Source organism: Anopheles gambiae, chromosome 2 (genome assembly GCF_943734735.2).
Source record: "Anopheles gambiae chromosome 2, idAnoGambNW_F1_1, whole genome shotgun sequence".
In the NCBI taxonomy this organism is placed as follows: Eukaryota; Metazoa; Arthropoda; class Insecta; order Diptera; family Culicidae; genus Anopheles; species Anopheles gambiae.
The window spans coordinates 44,776,917-44,799,612 of NC_064601.1; the positions used below are offsets into that span (position 1 = coordinate 44,776,917).

The 22,696-nt window shown below is 46.3% G+C and overlaps 1 protein-coding gene across 2 annotated transcripts in view; it reads right to left on the minus strand.

Annotated features, from left to right (window-relative positions):
* Nucleotides 1–11,110, minus strand: part of LOC1269492 (GAS2-like protein pickled eggs) — a 35,789-nt gene extending 24,679 nt beyond the window's left edge. Inside the window, exons 1-2 of one of the 2 annotated variants that reach the window (XM_308133.6) lie at nt 10,951–11,110; nt 8,009–8,636 (exon numbers count right to left, since the gene is read on the minus strand). The gene's annotated coding sequence lies outside the window, so the exon portion shown is untranslated. Of the gene's footprint in view, nt 1–8,008; nt 8,683–10,950 lie in introns of both variants that reach the window. The other variant, XM_061649800.1, reaches the window with a different exon arrangement.
* Between the last annotated feature and the right edge of the window lie 11,586 nt (nt 11,111–22,696).

Here is a 22,696-nt window from a genome sequence, read left to right on the forward strand (position 1 = left end):
TGTCTAAGCACGTTTCGGTTGTCCGAAGCGCGTTTGCCACAAAAGTGAACGATCGCGCACTTTACGAACTCGATCCTTTTGCGCTTAATGCCAGCAGCAGCCATTCGCTTTTACATATGGCGCTGATGATCGGTACAACGTTTACCTCGACCCATTGTTACTAACATTGCTTGCTTGGACCGTCAAGAACGCGCTGGTTAAAAACTTGGACACGGCTGATCCCGTGCTCTGCCTGCGTTCTACTTCTATACGCGATGAATTACATCGTTTTGGAGCAGCGAAAACATCGCATGGATAAAACTATCAACGAGTACGCGAGTAAGCGTCTTCCCTTCAAAATCGAGAAAAGAATACTGCCGCGCTCATGAAACAAAACGCCCATTGAAAAGAATAACTGCGCGCCAGCTCAATGCACGCACAAAGTTTACCATTCGCACACAACGTGCAACGCAGAGATGCACGAAGGCCTTTCAATGGCGTGCACTGGAGAAACACCTGTGAGGGAATGCCGAGTTCATTGCTATTGTGCGCGTGTCCATTTCGCACCGGTGTCGCATTCACATTCATGAAACAGCACACCTGCGTTTTCGTCCGAGGAACAAGCGCTGCTGTTGATGCAAACTTTAGTTTTTATCCAAGTGTAAACGCACAATGTTTCACATGATAACACACATAATAAGAATAATTTCAGCGCAATATGACATCATGGCAAGCTATGTTTTTTAGACACAAACCCGCGCACTTGCTAATACACATTAAAAAGCACACTCTCTTTCTACTACTACACACACACACACATGCACACACACACACACACACACACACTCACACATACATACACACACACAAACACAAGTAACGTGGCAAAACAAGTGCACGGTGCATTGAAAAAAAAGGGTCCTATCTTAATGTCCGATACTGTACCCACACAGCGGCACAACACGGCGGCCACCCCGCTTTGCTCAAACATTACACCGAAAAGTGACCGCATTTCGGCACGGTGCGCGATCTGGCCGGGCCAGCAGCCAGTAGCATTCCGTGCGGCAGGACGGTAAGACCGACTCCATCAGGTTGGCGAAACCCGGCGTGCTTAATGAGAGTGAGACAGACGCTGTATAGAAATGAGGTCACTCAACCTTCCACCTTCGTGGCGGGATTCCGTGTGCGTACCGGCGCGCGCGTTATGTTTTGACGCCGCGCGTTTTTAGTTGATAATTTGTTAAATAGAAACATTTGGCTGAGTAGTTGCTACATTGAAAGGCTAATATGAAGGAAACGGAGGAATCCAGCGGGCAATGGGGCTATTGAAATGATTTAGAAGATTCGGACAAGAAGCGTAAATGCTATAAAAATAATAAAAATAAATAACAAATGAATGCATCCGGGAAATGGTCTGTGTTGCCAAGCATAGCAGTAGGACTTCTCAGTTGCATTCGAATGATAAGAGAGCAAAAGTAGAGGTCATGTAGAAAAGATGTCCCATTGAAGCAATCGTACGTACCAGCGAGCAAATCGCATGGATGACTGCTTTACCGAGAACCGGTCACAGATCGCATCGTTTGATCGATCGGGCTGAGTGTCTAGTGACATGAATGTTACATAAAATCATGACGCATATTGCGCATAGTGCGCATAGCACATCTCGTGCTAGCAAGAAGACAAAAAAACACTCTGCACGCGATAAGGGGCGTTGAAGAAAGGCCATGAAAACCGAAAGCATTCGAAACAAAGCAGCCATAAAAATGCAGATTAGCGTGCAGAGCGCCTATAGCCGAGTGGCTCTTAAACTACTGTTCTAAAAAGACAAAAGCATCATAAACCCATCTTCAATGCTGGGAGCAAACTCCCACCTCTTCTGTGAAGTAGGTTATTGTATGGAGCGTTACTTTTGACTTTCCATAAACTCTGCCCACTCGGGCCAAAAAAAAAGGGCGTACAGTTTTGCAAACCGCTCAAAACGAAAGCCCAATGAGGCAATTGTAGCCTGTACATTTGCCGCAATTTGTCGCTTCTTCACGCGAAACAACCCTCGGTGGGCTTACCACAAACTTCGGTAATTAAACACGGTTCGAAAGGGAACCGAAAGGCCCCCGATAGTGGCTGACCGCCGCCCAAGAGAGTATGGCACGAGACGCGCAACACCCCATTACCATCACACGACAGTGCATTCGGATGGGGAGCAAAGCGGCCAACCCAAGTAGCAAGTGGCAAGTTATTCAACCGCGTCCGAGATAGTGCGTTGCTGCAGCTGTGCCGTGGCCGTGCCGTGACTGCAGCCGCGTGAAGCAATGTGGGAAGATGGATGGGAAAACATGATGATGATTAGATTACGATCATTCGGTTGCGCCTGCTGGCTGGGACGCGTGAGGGTTGATGCTGTTTTCATTATGCTTCTAATTGCTAGATCGAAAGCCATTGCCTAACAAGAGGCTAATTTGCCGAAGCGACAAATGAAGCTGTATCTTTCAAGATGATGCCGGTGATAAAAAATGGTAACAAAGTAGGGCCTGTTCGTTGGTGATGGTGGTTTTGTTTATTTTATTTTTTTAAACGTGCCCCATAAGCTGTGGGAGGGTGTTTTTTTTTGGGAGCAAGGGTGCCGAAATTGCATCCACTAGTGGCATGAACTTTGTTATTTTTTATGTCTTGTGTTATGATCAATGTGAAGCACTTTTTAATAATCGTTTGCATTTGTCTTAAATTGTTGAGAGACTTAAAAACACAAGATCCTTACTGAAACAAGTTACATTATTTCCTTTAATTATCATTAAATTATTAAACATAATTCATAATTATTCATTAAGCAACATTAATGACAACAATCAATTATGCTACGGTTAGTTGGAAAACGTTCTTTCTTTTGCTGAACTGTTAACTTATATTAATATAAACTGAATGTTAATATAATGAGTAAAAAATCGCTTTAAAATAATGATCTTTAATGATAATGATCTTTAATAAATCTTTAATAATGATCTTAAATAATGATCTTTAAAAACTTTAATTCCTCACCATTTTTGTACCAACTTGTTTTCAATTCAAATACAAGCAAGAGGTTATTACAATTAAAAAAAAAAGTCCTTCGCCTTTAAAAGCATCACATCTTTTTTCCAAGTTCGCTATTTTAAAAGAATATTGCGCATTGATTGCGCAACCGGAAAATAAACAATCCACAGAAACGAAGGAAAAACATGTCAACCATAATAAATTGCACGGCGAACCAGTGAACCATGGTACATATTTATGTGTGTGTGTGACAAAGGTGGCAAACGGCACAGATTAAGAGCCGCAAAGGAAATGGATGAAATTAATTCGCATTTGCCATCGTTTGTTTTTAAGCAATTCTTTCACGGTCAGTGCCTGCGCGTTTCTTGGTCTGCGTGACTGCGCCCAATCGCTCGGCTATAGCGATTGCTTGGCTGGACTTTTGCAACACGGCAACACGGCGGATGCAACTTTATGCAATAGATAACTCGAAAAGTGCATGGGTACTGCGTAAGGCGCCATGGGACAATGTGCACACGTTTTCAAAGTTTGTAACCTTCAAAGCGGTTCAAGCCGATATTGTGGTGCGAGATTTTGGACTAGCGGTTAAGTGTTTATATCGTAACTGTGCTAAAAATTAAAAACAAACAAACGATTGTGGAACGGGGAGTTTTCAATTTGAAAGGATTACCACCGTACTCCATTGATAAAGTGGCATTGGAAAAAGGCCGTTTCAGTTATCAGAAAAAAAACGAATTCACGGTCTGTGCCAGTGTAATAGCAAAAACAAAAAAAAAACAATCTTCCAAACACAAAAAGGCTAAAATCAACACCAAAATCAACGAACCGGTATTTTATTGCCGGCAGGTCCTCGGGTTCGGAGCAATCAATGGTGGCAGCCAATGGTACCAGCCGCCAACGGTAGGCATCCCGCGACGCCCCATACGCGGAAGCTTGATTAAAAAATTCCATCATCAAGGTCAGAGCGCTGGCTCGCGCACAGCACAAAGCCACGGGCAAAGTAAACGTTGAATGAGTCAACGTGAAAATCGGCCGGCAGCGGCGGCGGCGGCGGCTCACACATGAAAGCACTCCGTTCAGCGAATGAAAGAGAGAGTGAGTGTGCAGGTTGGGCGTGAAGTGGAGGAAAAAGGGAATCAAAAGCCGATAGTAGTACTGCAATCAAATCATCTTGGCGGCGGCATTGCTTTGATCGAATGGCATTGTTGTTTATTTGTTATGCTTAGCGTTTTTTCTGTCTCTCTTTCTCTCTCTCGCTTCCCTCTCTGCATTCGGCGATGCAGCATCATCACTCGGTGCATCAATCAGAACGATGCAATAGACGATTAGCTCTCTCAACGAACCCTGTGTGTGTGTGTATGTGGATCTTTTGCAGTTGAGCAAACATTTCCAGTTTTGTTACTATTTCTCGCATCTTATTGCGTTCTCGGCTTTTTATGAACCGCACGGAACCGCACGATCATAAAAAAATATTTTCGACCGGGCGGGAACCGGAAGTTTCAACCGCATTTTGACGTAGCTTGCAGTACAGTGGGAAGAAACCCAGGATCAATGATGCTCGCATTTAAAAATGATGCAGTTTTTTTACATTTACAATCAGCAATACAGTCTTCTCTGATGTAAATGAAAATATTTCATAAACAAAGATTTGGCTTCATGTTGCTAACCGAAATTGAAGTGGAACCAAACCGACAGCACAGCCTTTGAGGTTCAGTGAACTTGATAAGTGGTTCAAGTGTCTTATTTTAAAACACGGAAATGTCTTGCACCTTAACGACGATTCACGATAAGATTAAGTGGAGAGTAATCGGGTTTAAGAGCCATATAGTCTGGAACGTTCACCGCACGTGTAACAGAAATCTGCACTCAATTTTTCAGTTCAGATAAATACTGGTGCATATAAAAAACGTTTAGTTCCTTCAGTTAAATTGTTACGCCTTTCTCGCTATGCATAAAACCTCTCAATGGTATGTGATTGTCCACATAATAATTTACTGCGTTAACCGGCAGTATCCCACTGCCAAGAACTGATCCCACTCAATGTGATGCTTAACAAGTTGTTTATATACACTTTAATGCCACACTACCAGGTTCGGCTGGCCATGTCACACTGGACGTTTCGTATCCGTTGCTTTTGAATTTCAATTCACACGTCACTCGTCGACCGTAATACAGCATTCCCCAGCATTCGAGTACAATCTCTGCCGCTCGCAATGCACCAGAATTGATGATAATTCCATATGCCTACCACGTCCCCTCACGCATTTGCTTTCTTCTGAGCGAACAAACGGCAACGCAGCGAACCGGCCGAAGCATATGCTAATGGAGTCCGTTAGCTTATGTGATTTACCGTCGCGCCGGATCGATTCGTGCTTACGGAATTCTGACACGTCCACGACCGACCTAAAGTGGCCTAGTTTATCTTCTGTATGGCCGTACTATCTGGCCACTATTCGACACAGTTCCAGGCCGCTGGTTCCGTACCGCATAAACGGCAGCGTCCAGTCCAGTGGCTCGCTAGCGCCCAGTTGCACTTTTGCTAATCAATGAACGCACACAGGCAAAGCGCTGTGTGCACAGACGGAGCTTAGAGTGGACAACAAAGCTTAAAAAAATTATCATAAATCGCACATTACTCATGGGCCTCTCTTTCCTTTCGCTTCACGACAGCAGGCGCATTATGGTAGCCGTCCCCAGCCACACACACACACGCATACAAACACCCTTTACCCCCGGGGGCTGGCCAACCCCATCGAGGGTGACACAATCAACACTCACTCACATTGAACGGGCTTGTAAATTACGCGCCGCCCGCGGAACTGGCACAGCACAACATCTCCACTATCAGTCCGAGTATCGAGACGCGGCCGCGACAAACTGAGGAATAGGGCGAAGGGTGGCGAAATGGGGGTTTGTTGGGCAGGAGTGTTTGATTTGTTTCGACATCTCTTCGGTTGGCCGTATGAGTCGTCGGTTGGCGAGTGAGTGAGTGAGTGAGTGAGTGGGGCGCGTATGATAACAGCACCGCCGCTGATTGCATCGCCGGCCATTTAAGTGGACGAAAACGGTGCTCGTTGCAGCGTTGTGACGTGACACAAAACTCTGGGAGGGATGGGAGTGGAGGGGGGGGGGGGGGGGGGGAGCGCTCACGAAGGGTTTCCACTACGGCGCCGCGAACACCCGCGAATTGTTCCAATCGCTTTGCGAGGGCTTTTCCACCATATCACCAGGGTACACCTTTCAAAGCACTTTGACCAAAGTTCACTATACTGGTTGGAAGGGTAGGTGGGTGTATGCGCGGGATTTTCAATCCTCCCAGAGCCCCCAGAGTATTGATTTTATTTCTTCTTCCTCTAGACTTCTTCTTCTAGACGGGGAAGAATGGCTTTTTGCTTCGTTCCGTTCGGTTCGGTGACCATTTAACTTTCCGAAAGGAAATGTGGACTCTCTCTCTCTCTCTCTCTCGTTTTTGCCAAACGGACGCTACTATTCGATGATCGATGAGCGTCGTTTCGAACGGTTACTACAACACCCTCGAACACTTGCGGTCGCGTTTGCGTGTTGTTTTAGTATCTCGTGCCTTATCTTTCCCATTTGGTAGACCATTAGTGATGGTTAGCAATTTAGCGTTGACGAAATAATTGCAAAAAGCTATTTCGAATTAAAATTTTGCGTTCTGCAGCACAACGTAAGGTGCAGCAGCTCTTGGGACTATGGTTGGGCAAAGTAGAAGGACACAATGGGCCCAGACACGCGTCAGAATGAAATAAATTGGTGAAATGTGGCAGGGTAAAGAATATAAAACAGAGAAAGACGAGCGAATAGTTTAGTCACGTTTGAGCCATGAACACAAAATAACAGAATGAAATTAACAAAGCTTTATAGGCGTCCCATGCTAAGCTATAAAGAAATGTTAGAAGTTATGCAAGCGAAACAGCTTCGCTAAAATCGCAAAACAATTTTTAATGAATTCAAAAAGCGTCTGCAGCATAAATTAAATGACGTTAGTTTGGTTTTCGAAGCATAAAATATTTTAAAATCACACTTTTAAAGGTCTATTACAAATTTACTGGGTGCAAACATTTTTCTATTCCATGGCAGACGTTTAATTTCATTAAATAACATTTTTCTAATAACCTGTCCATTGCAGCCAACTTCACAACAGTAAGAAGGGGGAAAATTAAATAAAGGCCAAACTAATAAACCATCACCCTCACCACTGTAAGGCAATATTGATTCCGAATCTGTACCCTACGGTGGCTTATCAAAATCTATCGCCTGTGTTGCCTCGTCCAACAGGCAAAGCGTGCAGGGAGAGCAACACAACGTACGTTCAGCTGGGTAGTCTACACAACTGTGTAAAACTGGCCACTGTTATCAGGCCGTTCTGCAACTATATAGTCCCTTCCCATTTGCACCAGGGCAATCCATATCGGTTCTAAGCGTTGTGAGTACGCGTGTGGTGGGTGTTGTCGCATCGAGCTTGCGATAGTTGCGTATCAGAGCACGCGTCCGCTGTGCGTAACGAGCAACAAGTCAAACAAAACAGTGTAATTTTTTTTCTTTCTTCTTTCCAACAACACAACGCAATCAATGTGGCTTGGCCAACGATGATAAGCCGCCGTTGGCCGACGGAACTCCGGCCCGGGATCCTTCTCAGATCGGGAGGTTCTCCTTGGGCGAGAACAAAGAGAGCACCGCGAAAGGGAAAACATACGCCTGTGTAAGCCTCGACAGTGTTCACCTTTCCCGCTGGTGAACGTTCGAACCGGAAACGGATGGAATGGTGTACCGGATTGAAAAACACCACCACAAAGTGTGGACTCCGACGGAATGGAGGATAAGGCAAGCAACAACAAAAAAGATGGGTTAGTTTAAAGAAATAACACAAGTAACAAACCAAGAAATGACAAAACGAACAGAAGAAAGAACATGGGTTCAATATGCAGATTATGACATAAGCTGATGTGTGTGTGTGTGTGTGGATTGGTTGAATACATACCGACTGATTTCCGTTCTCTCGCTTGCGTGGAGCTGGTGGAACGTTGCCCTTTCTTGTTCTGCTGCTTCTTCGCTAGTTGATGGGTTTTGCTCTTCCTACGCTCGTCTCGCTGCAGACAGACAGAACTCTTTCCCTTTTTTTCTTCCCTCGGATTGCGTTTGGTAGATTGTTTTATTACTTTCTCTGCCGCTCACTACAGTGCGACTGCTGCTGCTGCTGCTTCCGGTTTCACTGCGACCGCTGTTGGCACGTTCTTCACACGTCCGTCTGTCGTCGTTCTAACGCCTTCCAGTGCTGGTTTGATCGTAAAGGATATCATGCTGGAAACTGCTGCACAGTTTCGCAGAGCGTTTTTTTATTTCGTCGTGCTCGTGCTGCCCTGCTGTTGGCAACGCGCTCTCAGTAGGCTTTACGTAGTCGGTATTTGCACTAGAGTTTGCACTTGGGTTTATTTTGTTTTGTTTTTTTTTCGTTTTGTTGTTTCACTATTTCACCACCGGAGGGTATAAAACTGTCACTGAATGTAGTTGCATCGTCGGAAGATGTGGAAGATGAAATGAGCTGTTGACTCGCTGTTTTGTCAGTAGCTACATTGGCAGGAGGAATTCTATTGTTTTATCTCATCACGCTGCAGGGATAAGGTGGAACAACAAAGCATTGAAGGAAAACTGTCACTGCAAAAGACGCATCGGATATGAAAGGGTAATGCTCACTGATATGACTAGAAATACGAATTTTGTAATCAGAAGCATTTTCCTGACAGACATTGGGGAATTGATTTTTTTGAAATAGTCAGACACATTTGCAACACATGGTTCTCTTGGTGGGGTTCTGATGAGGACAGCCACAAAAAGAAAAGTAAAACGAAATTTTGAAGCAGGAAACGTGCTGCTGACAGAAGACAGCCGAAACCTAACAGCTCAAAAACGCATCAATAGCTTTAACAGAAAGATAGACACATTTAAAGGCGTTGTTTTATCTAATATTTAAGATCTTCACAAAACTCATAGTTCACATGCAAAATATAAAGAGCTGCCGCAGTTTTAAAAGCCATCGAATAAAACTCGTTGAAGTGCGCTCGCTCTCTCTCGCCCTGTCTGTCTGTGTCTGTGGCATGCCCACGGAGTTTGCGGTGTTGTTCGTTCGCTCTGGGTGGCAAATGAGATCGTCTCTAACATGGCGTTATGTTTTTCCTCTACTCCCCAGTGTCCTTCAACCCATTCCCCACCAAAAAGGGCGGCGGGGCGCGGAGAGAAACAGAGATAGAGAGAGAGAGAGACAGAGAAATACGGCACGGGAAGAAGAGGCCAAAAACTAGACAAAGCGATACCGAACGAGCAAAACAAATGGCAGAACAACGAAAAGCCACAAAATGACACTATCTTGTGACACCCGCGTTCGTGCCCGGTCTCCACCGTGTCTCACCCTCATCCATATGTACTGCCATACTCTCACTTTCCGCCACATCTCCCAATCCTATCGTATCCATTCGTCGGCACCGTCGTCGTGTGTGGTGGAGTCTGCAATGCTCCACCAGCGTCGTGACCATACCACTCGAGCTCGATAGGAAGAAACGAAAAAAAACAACAACAACAACAACACTTTGCCGAAACGCTGCCCTTCTACGCCCGGCCTGGACGGAAAACCACGGCAGCAGAGGTGAGAAAAGTGTGGGAAAAAAGAAAATCGTGAGTGAAAACCAATCTTTTGGAGCCCTGCCGAAGGTGCAGGGTGGTCCAGTTCAGGAAGATTTTTGCAGTCCCATTCCAGTTCTATTCCACATACCAGGCTTTTTCCAAGCAAAAAAGGGGTGTTTTCCTTCAAATAGGATGTGTCTACCATAGAACATCATTCACACAAACACATTAACACATACACACATATATATGTACGTAGATATGCGAATCCACACGCACTACTACAGGATCTAATAAGTCTGTCAGTGTTCTTGGCACAAACGGCTATTGCAGACCTAACCAAAAGAAATTTCAAAGAAACACACATTTTCGCCCCACGGCACTGTGCTTGGGAGGCAAATTGCCTGGAGCGTTGTGTTTGTCCAATTTAACGTTTATTGTAGGAAGGGGAAAACAATGATTTCGATCAACCACAGCGAACCAAACAAACAGCTTCCAAGGCCTACTAGCCTCGGGGCATAATATCCAAAGCTCTACCCAAACAAACAATCGAACTGACCGAAAGTGTCCTAAAGACTAGCAGAGTGGGCCTAATGGGAGCAGAAACTCGATGTAGTAAGAAGACCTAGCCTAATCTGTTTAAATGAGTCTGCTGCTGTGGATAACTTTAATGTTCCAACGAAAAATACTGATTGGCAAGGTATTTGGGCCGAAAAGGATGTTACAATTTTCCGACACCCGGCCATTTCTACTGCTGATAGACCAGCACGGGAAAACTATCACCACCCCCTCCCCGTGACCCGCATAAACAAATGGAGAACCAGCAAAACATAATACACCCCAAAAGCGCAACGAGAGCAAACTGTCACAACTGTCACTGGAAGAACGGGGGAGCATACACGCACACATGGGAACCTCTTCGGCAGGTGGAAAAAGGGGACCGGGAAACAGTTGCTGTGCGATGGGGAAAAACGATCCTCTAAACATCGGCTTAGTAGCGGCTCCTCCTACACCGAACCAAACAAATCACTGCACACACAAACACGCCAACACGCCGTTCTAGCACTTTTGGTTCTACCGTCGACGCACATATACACACATGGGGACTGGGAACGACCGCATGAAAAATATTGGACACACCAGTCTGGAAGAGGAAAACACACAAACACATGCACACATACACACAGAAACATAGATATACACGCTGGTAGGAAGTCGCGCAATCGCAGCTGTCACACGGTCACGCACGGTGATGCACGGATAAGGGCTACACGCGTTCCGTGAGCCTGAAGTTTTGCTCCTTACCCGTTGTGGTGTGTGGTACCCGTGCGAGCACAAAACGCGCGTCCGAATCGTCGCGGGTGTACGAGTGAATTAAGCGCGGACGAATCGAAAAGTGTACATTATGTACGTGCTCGGTGTTTGCCGTTCGCCCGCAAGTTCGCTCTTTTTCTTTCTCTCTCTCGCTCTGTCTTTCTCTCTTTTGTGCGCTCTCACACCGCCGCAGATGCTGCTGCTGCTCGTTCTTTTACGCACTTTTTTGTGTGGATTGCATGCATGCGTATGAGAAGGAACTGGGAGAGAGAGAGCAGTTTTGAGAGAAGAGTGTTTTTGTTACAGGGTTTCTTGTTCACTGTTTGATGTATTGCTTTAGGTTTCATTTTCAGCTATAGCTATTTGTATTTTATTTATCGTTTATGTGAAGTTTTGCTGCTGGCACTGTTGACAATTCCAAAAAACCATCAAATTCTGTTAAAAAACGTACAAATACGTTTCGCTTTTTTCATCTAACCCTGTAAAAACTCTTTCTCTCTCATTCTCTCTATCCCCGTCGAGCTGAAATTGTCTCTCGCGTTTCCAAGAAACGCATCAGCTGGAAACACTTTCCATCTCTTTCGCTCTCCTTTCACTCTCTTCGTGTCTCACTCACCCATGCTTGTCGAGCCTGGTTCACTGTTTTCCACCCTTGGGCAATGCTGTTATCGTGTAGCTGAATGTGCATGCATCGACTACCGCGGTGGCTACACAGCGCGTACACCACCTCTATGCGCAGGAGAAGGACGAACACGAGCGCAATCTCCGCGCAACGGAGCTCTCGCTCACAATCGACGGAATCCTGGGCGCATACCGTTTTCGGGGAAGGATGCAGGAACCCTTCACCTCACCCACCGAAACTCATTCGCTTCCTCCCCCGTCCTCCCCCTACTGGATTGCATTGCAGCGCATGCCGGCTTGCAACTTCCTATGCGTGTGTGTGTGTGTGTGGAGTCACCGATGACATTGAAAACTGTGGCGTGCGATGACTCAGGCCGGTCATGCGGCAACAGGATTGAGCAAACAAATAAAATTACGAAAAAAGATTAAAAACACACTACGAGGAAAACACTCGCGACAATATAAATGGCCCCGGCGTGTGCTTCTTTCCTGTTCGCATGGATGCACTTTTATCTTTCTTTATTGTTATTGCATCTTATCGACAGTCGCCGATTTCCTGACTTGGGGGTTATGGGATTAAGAGACGTTTTAAAATTATGAAGCTGTAAAAATGGCACCAAAAAGGGGGAATGCAAATGAGTTTTCTGCAATCATAAACAGATTCGACAGGGGACAGACAGAACTTAACGGTAATGGTCGGCTGTTTGGGCTGTGCATGAAGCGTTAAAGCTCACGAAATGATTTAAAAACCATGCAAAATGCTTGTAATGTGCACAACAAATCAACCCACTAGGAAGGTTTAGAGAACTGAATGTTTATGTTTACATTTAAAATAAGGCTCGTATCTATATATAACCTTACAGTTTTAAAGATCTTTTTATTTTATTTTACACACAAATGAACACTCCACTTTTTAAGACCTTCTCGTGCACTGCACATTAAAACGAACATAATTGTGTACAAAGCAAACATAATGAATTTCTAAATAAAGCCAACGATCCCTTCAGGAGCCAAACATGCACGTACATTGCACTCCGCGTCTTCCGCGTTGTGTCTTCACTTTTGCTGCACTTATTGTGCAATATGTAAACGAAGACGGGCTTTAGCACGATCGTACCCGTGTGTGCATGGGTAGTGCGTAGAAAGAGTAGAACTTGCGAATGAAGAGGTTGGTGTTGAGGATTCGTCTTTGATGTGAGAAGCGATGTTCTAACAAATATTTATAAAAAATGAGAACGTTTTGTTATCTCGGTTAAAATTTAGTTTGTTAATTAATTTCAAACTATTTTATTAAGGCTGTCGACCTAAAATCTACAAGCAAGAAGTGAGTGTTTGTGTTCGTTTTCGTTTAAATTAAAAGAAAAATAAAAACATCATCGCTGAGTGCATTCAACCATGAGCATTCGAACACTCTTCTGCCGGCTGGCACGTATTCTGGCCGGTCGACACATGGCCGTTCTTGGCATGTTTGCACACGACGATGACACGATAGTGCTGGTGCGCAGTGCAATACACTACTCAACGCACTATTGTATGATTCACGGTCAATAATCTCGCCGCCAAGCCATTATCACGCTGAGACACTAATAAACAAGACGTTTCCCTTGTCGATCCTTGGCTCCTCCAATCTTCGACACCTGCACGTGCAGCGCACGCTCGAACACCTTCCTCGACAAACCTCGAATAGTGCACCCTTGAAGTAATGATGATGAATTCATAGTTATGCTTTTGTTCTGCTTCCGCCACACGGAAACGACACACGGATTCTCTTCACACTTCACAGCTCATTCTCGCCATTTTCCAGTTCCGACACTTTCTTATCAGTGCTGCACGGCACGGCGTGGCATGCCTGTGTGTCAACTTCCGTGGGCCGTTCGGTGTGAATCTCGCACCCCGACGAGGTGTGTAATTTATGACTGACGCTGTTGTGGATCGCCGGCAAAACAGTGTGTGTGTGTGTGTTATTTATATCCTCGTCTTACGTTTTCTGGTGGTTTTCTTTCGAGCGTGAGTGAGTGAATTCCGTTGTCACGGTAGAGTACGATCGACCAATAATAATCGCCCTCCCACATCCACGGATAGCGATGACTTCCTGAATTATGAGATCTACTGCCCCGAAGATTTACGAGACGTTAGCACATCCATATTTATTTTCAATTAATATCCATTTTGTCTATACGATATGTTATTAATATCCTGGTAGAAGCGAGTAAATTCTTCAACTGTTTGATTTCGTACCCAACTATCATGTTTAAAATTATTTACTAAAAAAAACAAAACAAAATCCCAAATAGGTAATTCCTATGCTATTCGCTATTTCGAACCATGTTCACGGCTATCCCACTTGAGAACAAACATGGAAAGGTCTCACACTTGAACGGATTACACGAAGCCTCACTTTAAATGCAAATGTGAACAAACGACTTCACAAGGGATAAAAAAGCAACCCATTCATAGCTCAGCGTCCAACCAAACTACCACATTGAAGAGTTTGTCTTTCCACCAAACTCTTCCGTGTACGGTAAAATTATTATTGCTCATTCCGCCGTCCAAACCTCCAGACCTTACCCTGGCACAGCGAGGTATCTCCCGTGTTCCATTGAAAAGGCAACCACCTCAACAGACTGCCTCTCTCTCTCTCTCACACACACACACACAAGCCCAAGCTCTAATAATAACAAGCCGTAAAAATGTGGATATTAAAACAAACAAAGATTAGCCCGGCCGGATGCCCGCCCGGGAACACGATCTCGCCCGGGATGCTGTCGAGCGGCTGGGAAAACGCGGCCCCTGAGTCATGCAGACCCTGTGGACCGGTACCGTACACCCGCACGTACACACCGTACCGAAAAGTTATCATGTAAAAATATGTAAAAACATTAGATCATGAACAAAGGGAACGCGCGCTGCTGGAGATGGAGCGCACTGCGATCGCGGCTGCTGCACAGGCTGGGTGCGATTGATCGTTTCGCGGATGGGAATGGAATGGACAGGGGGAACAAAAAGGAAAACCAAAACAGTCAACGCTGAGAAGCTCGACGAGTGACGGGGGAATGAAATAGAAAGGATGCAGGCTTGTTTGGGTGATCGTACAAAGGGGGGACTTACTACGTTGGATCTGGATGCAAATGGTATTTAAACAAAAGTGAATTTTATGCTGCTCGATGATTAGTAGCGGTTTCAAAATGATGAGTTCAAACTGTTTGCAAAGAAATGAGAATGTTAAAATACATAATGATTGATATTTCTAAGGTTGTGCTAGGCGTAACAATCACAGCCATTTTAAGGCCATAGGCTTATGGATTTATGTTATCTTCGAAATCCTCCCAAGAAAAAAAACTCCACAGCTCCTACGCTACAGTAAATATTGATACACAAATAGCGCATTCATAAATATCTTGTGATAAAGACTAACCATAAATTCAATACTAATTTCTGACGGAGTATTTTGATTAAAACATATAAAATATATCTGAGCTAGGGTAAAGCCGTTTCAAATGTCCTAAAACTCACATATAATTCCAATCAGCATCTAATCGTACTAACTCGTGTTTCGTGTAGCAAGCATTCAAGTGATCATTCTTTTTTCTCCTGAGATGTTTATCAAATATGGCACAATTTTCCAATACCGTTGACGTTGCAGCGGTAAACTGCATTTGCCTAAAGTATTTATGCGAAAAACATGCTCAAAATCATAGAGATCAACATGATCTCATAACAAATACTAGCTTAGCAGCGAATGACGTTTCTATCGCAAAATAATAACACTTGATTGTTGTTAATACATAATTTCGAGCAGGTTCAAATCGCTTCTTCCGTTGAACTAGATGATGTTGCAGCGTTGCCAAGTATATTCAATCTACCAAGAAGTGAAAATAATGCCTTAAATCAGACATGTCAAACATACGGCACGTGGGCCACATGCGGCCCGCGAAGGCTCTCAATCCGAACCGCGAAGAACTTTGGCAGTTATTTGAATGAAGCTGAAATAGATGGCAAATTATAAGATAAGAGAAAACGGGTGTATTAATGTTTATCCATTGAGGAAGAAGGTTTCAACATTCAATTTTAATAGTTCGATTATCGAATTATTCGAAGTAATAAGTTACACATAGTTACTTTTCACTTTTCACATAGTTTTCTTCACTTCATTGATGATGGTACTCTTTAAAATGATCTCTCTAAATATCAGGGCGGTATATTAAAACCATGGAAAACCAAGAACTTAAAAAAGGTATGAATTGTATGAGGTAGACTGTATGTTGTTAGTCTTTTCCTCAACAAAATGGCCACAAAATGGCCACAGAGCAATTGAATACGAATTATTAAATTTCCGAGTAGGGACGACCGCCACTAAAGTAAAGTATGAGTAAATTAATGAATTTCATGAACTGTTCATTGGATGCTACAAAAATGTAAATAAGATTCTAGGTCGAAGAATAACTCCTTAACGATTTTTGCCGATTGAACGCACCCCCTCCCCACCGCTGGCCAACTGCGGCCCGCGAGAATATTTTGAACCGCAATCTAGCCCGCGTGCCAAAACGAGTTTGACATCACTGTCTTAAATATTGGCCATCATCCATCGTGCAGTGAAACAACTGCTGGTCGATTTCTCCACCCAAAACCTCCGTTCAACTACAATGCGATCTATTCGATTCGTGTGTGATGCGATCGATTGTCCCCGAGCCATGTCTACGCATGTTTACACACCCCTCCTGGTACGCTTGTCCGGCGTGCGGTGGTCAACGCCAGGGCGGGAGGGAGTGAGAGGTGCGGGAACCGGGGCTTCGGACGGAGACGGCTGACACGGAAGAGCCCGGAGGCAGAGAGTGCAATGCGCACGCAAACCGTGATCATACCATTCGGCACGACCCCTCAAACCGTATCGTTTGACAGCTGGTTACCATGGCGCGATTGCAGCCGGCCAGAAAACGAGAAACGCCGCGTGTGTGTGTGTGTGTGTGTGTTAGAGAGCGATTGCAAGCAAAAGACACTCCGTATACCCGGTCGTTATGGTAACCGCGGTATATCCCGCGCACGGTACACCCGCCGTAACGAAAACAACCGAATGCTAATGTTTATATTATGTTGCGCAGCTTCGGCCCGCGAACTTCCCATCCTGGCCGTCGGCCGGGTCTTGACCCTCCGCACAGCGGCCCCCACAGCTTTGGCCCGTTAAGGAGTTGAAGATCATTTTCAAAGCGCGCGTGCACATAGCCACACACACACACACACCATGACTGATCTAGCCTTGCGGCCGACTAAAGCTTGAATCATGCTTGCGAGAAGCAGGGAGAGACACAAAAAAAAAACATTTGCTCCGAGGCCCATTACTGGAGTGACCGTGCGAGAATCCGCTGGTTTCCGAGGGTGACGACGGAGCTTTATGGTCGTTAGTGGGTCCGACTTTTGGACCTCCTAGACGCTGAGCAACAGATAAATCATTCATGTGCAGCTCGCTCCACGCTACACCGCGGTGCGGAAGGCTGCATAAGCGATATCGATGGGCTTTGGCATAGGCGCGCACACACACACACACACACACAAGTTTAGTTACGTCCGGTCGCCAGGCGCTGGTGGCTGGTAAACTGTCGCAGGCTTGGAGGGTCATAGTGGCGGCCGCGACGACGACGACGACGATGGTGACAACGATGACGACGCGCTTTGGCGCTTTGCAGCGGCGCTTTGATGGCGTCTGTTTTCATGCCTAGCGGCGGTCTCCCCAAGATGCCTTTCTTCTCAACATGTCCTCTGCCCGGGACATGTGCACGCTCACAGTTCTTGCTGGATTGTAGGCATCACCTGGGAGTCTAGGATTTTGGATGCGAAAATCCAAAAAAAGTTTGGTGCACCAAAGTTACACCAAAGCTATTTAGAAATTTGTCACAGTCCTAATTCTATAACCATTTCAGGATAGTAATTTGGTACATCAGGAAACTTAATTTCTCCAGCTCCAGAGCAAATCGTGGCAGTAAACGATCGCCCATCACTGTTTTGCTCTTGGGTGATCTTTGCAACGAGGGATCTCCTCCATGGACACCATGCAACCAACAGCAACAAGCCGCATGTGGCGCATGGGCTTCACCTAATGGTGCACACTACCGGCCCGGATGCGCTCGTATGTGACAACCGGAGAACGCGAGAGAGGGCATCCCCAGCACTCCGAGCCACAACGGCAATGGTAGCAGAGGCGCCTACCACACAGCGACAACGAGATCACACGAAAGCCACACGCTTCCTATTGCTTATAACCCAGCGTCCCCTGCCCGATCTGACCCACAGTTCCTTGCACGTGAGAGCCTAAACATCGTGCCGAGGCTTCTGCCACCTTGGAGCACGGTTCACAGTCACACATAGTCCACGCTTTGCGCTTTGCGATCGCACCAACCATCTGGGCCAACCCTCCCTTTCTAGCATCGGCAGCTTAAGCCTCCGCTGGCTTCCTTCCTCGATGCCGTGCCCCCCTCTGCCCCAGCATGTTCGCTGCTCAGCAGCTTCGTTGCACACACCATAATTGCACACCGCCTTGAAGATCAGCTCTTGCCGGCCTAATCGAACCGCAACCGGACCGACCGTACGACAAGGTGACAATGGTGGGGGGCACTGAGAGGATCGTGATCGACAAAATAGCTCCACGAACGGTAGGGTCCACCGATCCCCATCGCCACCCCATTCGGTCGGTTCGACCCGCACGTACCGACCAGGGCAGGGTAATGGCGCCCCGGGTTGGATATAAATAATCGTGAAATCTTGAAATGCCCATATACGGTCCTGGACCTGAAGTGAGGCTGAGGACGAGAGACAGAGAGAGAGAGAGAGAGAGAGAGAGAGAGAGAGAAAGAGCGAAGAAAAAAGAACGCAAACAACAAGAGCCTTTCGTCATTGACATTGAGCCACGGGGCTGCTGCTGCTGCTGCTGCTGCTTGATTCGCTGGTTCATGCTTCCGAATTAATACGGCACGGGTGAAGGCGGGGCGGTTTGGGGACGAGTTTTCGCCCGCGGATCTCCCGGTCGATGGCTGTGTGTTTGCCCGCTGTCGTCGCCATCGTGGAGCCACCGCCGGGCAGTAGTAGTAGTAGTAGTAGAAGTAGCAGTCCCCAAAACAAAAACAAACGAAACGTCAAAAGTCAATGGCCACCGGGCGGCGTCCCATTGCCATTCGGTTGCCCCGCCGTCGTCGATACGAGTCGATCATGAGTCGTCGCGTATTCTGTTTTAGCCATATCCTTCCCCGATCGGCAGCTAGAGCAGTGCGGCAATGGCGACGACGGACTGCTGCAACGGCGGTCCTTCTTTTCCGGGTATCCTTTTCGCGGCGCGGCCCATCGGTATGCAAATGACACGCGCGCGCTCGCGCAGCTGGGCTTGGTTTTGGTCGATCGGACGTGACCGTGATGATGACTCATGGAAGCACAGTGGGTAACCTATGACTGTCGGGCTCTACTGTCGGCGTATGGTGCTGCTGCGAATAGTTTGTACCGCGTACCGCGTGAACTGACCTGCCCGAAGGTCTGTGGCGTCGATGCGTAATAGCGGCAATGGACAAACGGCAGGCAAAAGGCGGGCAGGCTGCGATCGATATTACCGCTAATTATGGGCATGGGTAATCGCTTTCAAACGAAGTGCCCTTACCTATTAATTATCCTGCGCAAGGCACGTGTACTTTTGTGTGTGTGCGTATATTTAAGCTCTCATAGTTATATGCTGTGAGCCGGTCTCGTAGTACAGTCGTCAACTCGTACGACTTAACAACATGCCCGTCATGGGTTCAATCCCCAAATAGACCGCGCCACCATACGTAGGACTGACTATCCTGCTATGGGGGGAATCAATTAGTCACTGAAAGCCAAGCCCACAAGTGGGTACAGGCAGGCCTTGACCGACATCGGTTGTTGAGCCAAAGAAGAAGAAGAAGAAGTTATATGCTCAGCCCTGGATGATATATTTTGACCGAAATTGTCACCCGATCAGCGCGGCGGAAGCATTGTGCTTCAAATTGTTTAAAAAAGGACGACATTTTATTTTGAAAATTCCAATGGTCCCCATCCCGTGCTTTGCCTTTTGTGGAAACAAATAGTAAAATAAATCATCTCATAACGAACGCACGTACGACAGCAGTGACTAATTAAAAGACTTGGGAAGGGACAGTGAAAAAACAACAATTTCTTCCCGGTTGCTGGTCCCATCTCCGCATCACACTTCCCTATTGCTACAATGTAGTACGTAATTTGTATTTTAACTGCCCAAACATGCACAAGAAGCAAATAAATGCTTAAGTTGCCGCACTGCCCATTGACACGCTTTTCATGCGGCGCTCCATTCCATCGCGCCTCGCACCAAAAGCGGGAGAGCGTCGCGAGGTCCACAGCATAAATCGTTGACCACCACGGCCAAATAAAAGCAAAACCATAACGTAAGCGAACAATGGTGGTAAAGTAAGTGAGTGTTCTTCTTACCTCTCTCTTCTATCTCTCTCATATCTTCGATGTCTTTCTTGTCCAAGAATACAAGATTGCTCGTGCCCCGAAAACGAGCAAACAAAACCAAACTTGCTTCCCACAGGCAGAGGACACTGTTCGAGGTCTGTCGTTGTCGGATGTAACTGTGTCTCCTCACAGCCCTTCGATACGGGTACTCCACCTCAACCCCACGGTGAGAACACCCTGGCACACGGGTTTAACCTCCTCACACAGTAAAACATGACACAGCGAGGGGTCAATTGACCGAACATCGACCGATCGATATGGCATTCCGAAGGTTGCAGCCGAGATTAATAATACCTCTTCCCATGTCTTTCCTTCGACGACTTGACCGGAGAGCGTGTATTACACCACCGCGTCCATAAACCGTGTAAGCATGATCGCACGAGTGCAGGCATGATCACCAGTAATATATATACATACATACATGCACAATCCATATATGCATGCTAGGTATCGTCTTCTTCGGATGGTGACCCGAATGGCACGTAAAGGAATGACCGAAACCATGACTGACTCAAGAAGTTCAGTACTCACCCGGAAGTGTGATTGTAGGGGAGAGGGAGGGGGTGTAAAATTGTGTGTGCTGTTTTAAAGATAAGAATTGATTCCTTGGTACAGCATCTTCTCACCTTCCGGTGTGATGATTTGCACGCTTAATGACACATGACAAATGGCAGCAGCGACCCTTGACACCACACGACACTAACAGCCACATACATTCGCACGCGAAGTATTATATCGAATGGACGGAAATTCATAACCGATAAATATTGTGATAAATCCCCACATACACCTCCTCAAAAGGCTTCTCTTCACTGGCGGAAGTGGGCATCGGATTGGGCATGGGAGTCGGAATGTGGAGGAAGTTATAAGGAAGCAATGTGGTGTCCTCGGGAAAGTTTTAGGAAATCGTATGTATATGAGCTTTGCCTTAACTTCCTATTGGAATGTGAACCTTCGTTCTCTACAACGATCATAAATCAGTGCCACATTGTGCGTTAATGAAGCCATAAAGATACACTGAGCATTCCTACAGATAATGAAAATCAAAAGAACATTTACAAACGCGGTAGTTATCACACCAAGGATCGTAGGTGACCCAAGTTCTGGGCAGGCGAAACTGCATAATAAATAGCAATATTTAAAGATCTCTCTTACCTATCCATCGGAACACGAGTGTTGCATTATATTTATGGCACATCGGTTCGTGCTGAACATTATCCCAACACTCGTGGAGGTCTTCGTAGTACATTAATTCTTACAGCACCCCCCCAATAAACGGCACCGGGCAAACGATAACGGAAGAATTCTCCTCTCTGACCATCTATAAAAATAGACAAAATCAAAACGGAACCTCGTTTAATGAGTCAACTTTTGAATGGTTCCGTTCGGGTGTTTGTATTTTCCAAACTACACGGCCACGGTAAGGTTCACCCCTACCCGGACAGCTGTTCGTTCGGCAAGGCTCGAAAAGCGCCACCTTCCCCAATGCTAGATTCACCCATCCCCAAGCCCATGCTATCCAACATTGCACTTAACCCACTCAACGGGCGGCAGCCGGTTCCTGTCGCTGTTTACCGATACCGTTGTCATGATAAAGTTCGGAAGCTGGACAGCAGCAACACGACAGCACGAGTGGTCTTTTAGCATCTAGGCTACATCGGATGGGGCCTAGGATGTGGTAGAACCTCGCGGGCTCAACGCGGCCTGCAGATATCGGGGCTAGTTTGTTTTGTACCTTCGTAGCAGCAGCAGCAGCGGCAAACCACCTTCCATATATGGGCAAGAGCTACACAAACGCGAACGAGGAACGCGTATCGAATTTCTGCAAAGGACGTCCGCATTTTGCTGCGGCGCGTACGCGCGATCACGGTACGCGGATCGCGGGCTTTAAGCTTTAAGTGTTTCTGTGTGTGTGTGTGTGGTTTTTACTGTTGTATTGTTGCTCTAGCAGTTTGCTTCTGCTTCTGTTGCTATTGTACTTTTTTGGGCTCGATGTTTAACGGAACGCAAGGACTCACGCGGTGGACACCACGGGCAAGGGGGAAAGGATAACACGATGCTTTCCTTCCGCAACGGGCCGCGCAATTACTTCCGGTCCATCGGGTTGAGGGACATTCGGGCAACGACTTTTGGGGCGCCCAATGAACCCCAATCGTTGCTGGGGTGTTGAAAAGATAACGTCATCCATTAACACCGGACAGCCCAGTAGCGCAACGTCTAAACGATGTGCCAGAGAGAACTTGATTACTTCTTTGGCCAGACGTATGACATTCATCGAAATTGTGGATTTTGTTTTTTTCGTCGTAATCAACACGTGGTTCAACTACTCTGCGTTTTAGTTCCGTTTTGACCTAAAATAAATTGTATGACCTTCGATCCAAAATTTTCCATATGAAATGTCCTAATACAAAACACCCAAATTTCAAATCGACACACTCGCATTATCAAAACCGATCGGCCACATATTACTGCCGAACATTCCCGCCTATGGGGCGCTATGAAAGTCACACGGACGGAAACGGACGGATAGTGTTTGATAAATTATCCTACCCCGGCGCGGAACCGTAAAAGGGTAAAGGGCCCGAGCATTCGCATTCGACACGCTCGCTAGATCCCCAACCAGATC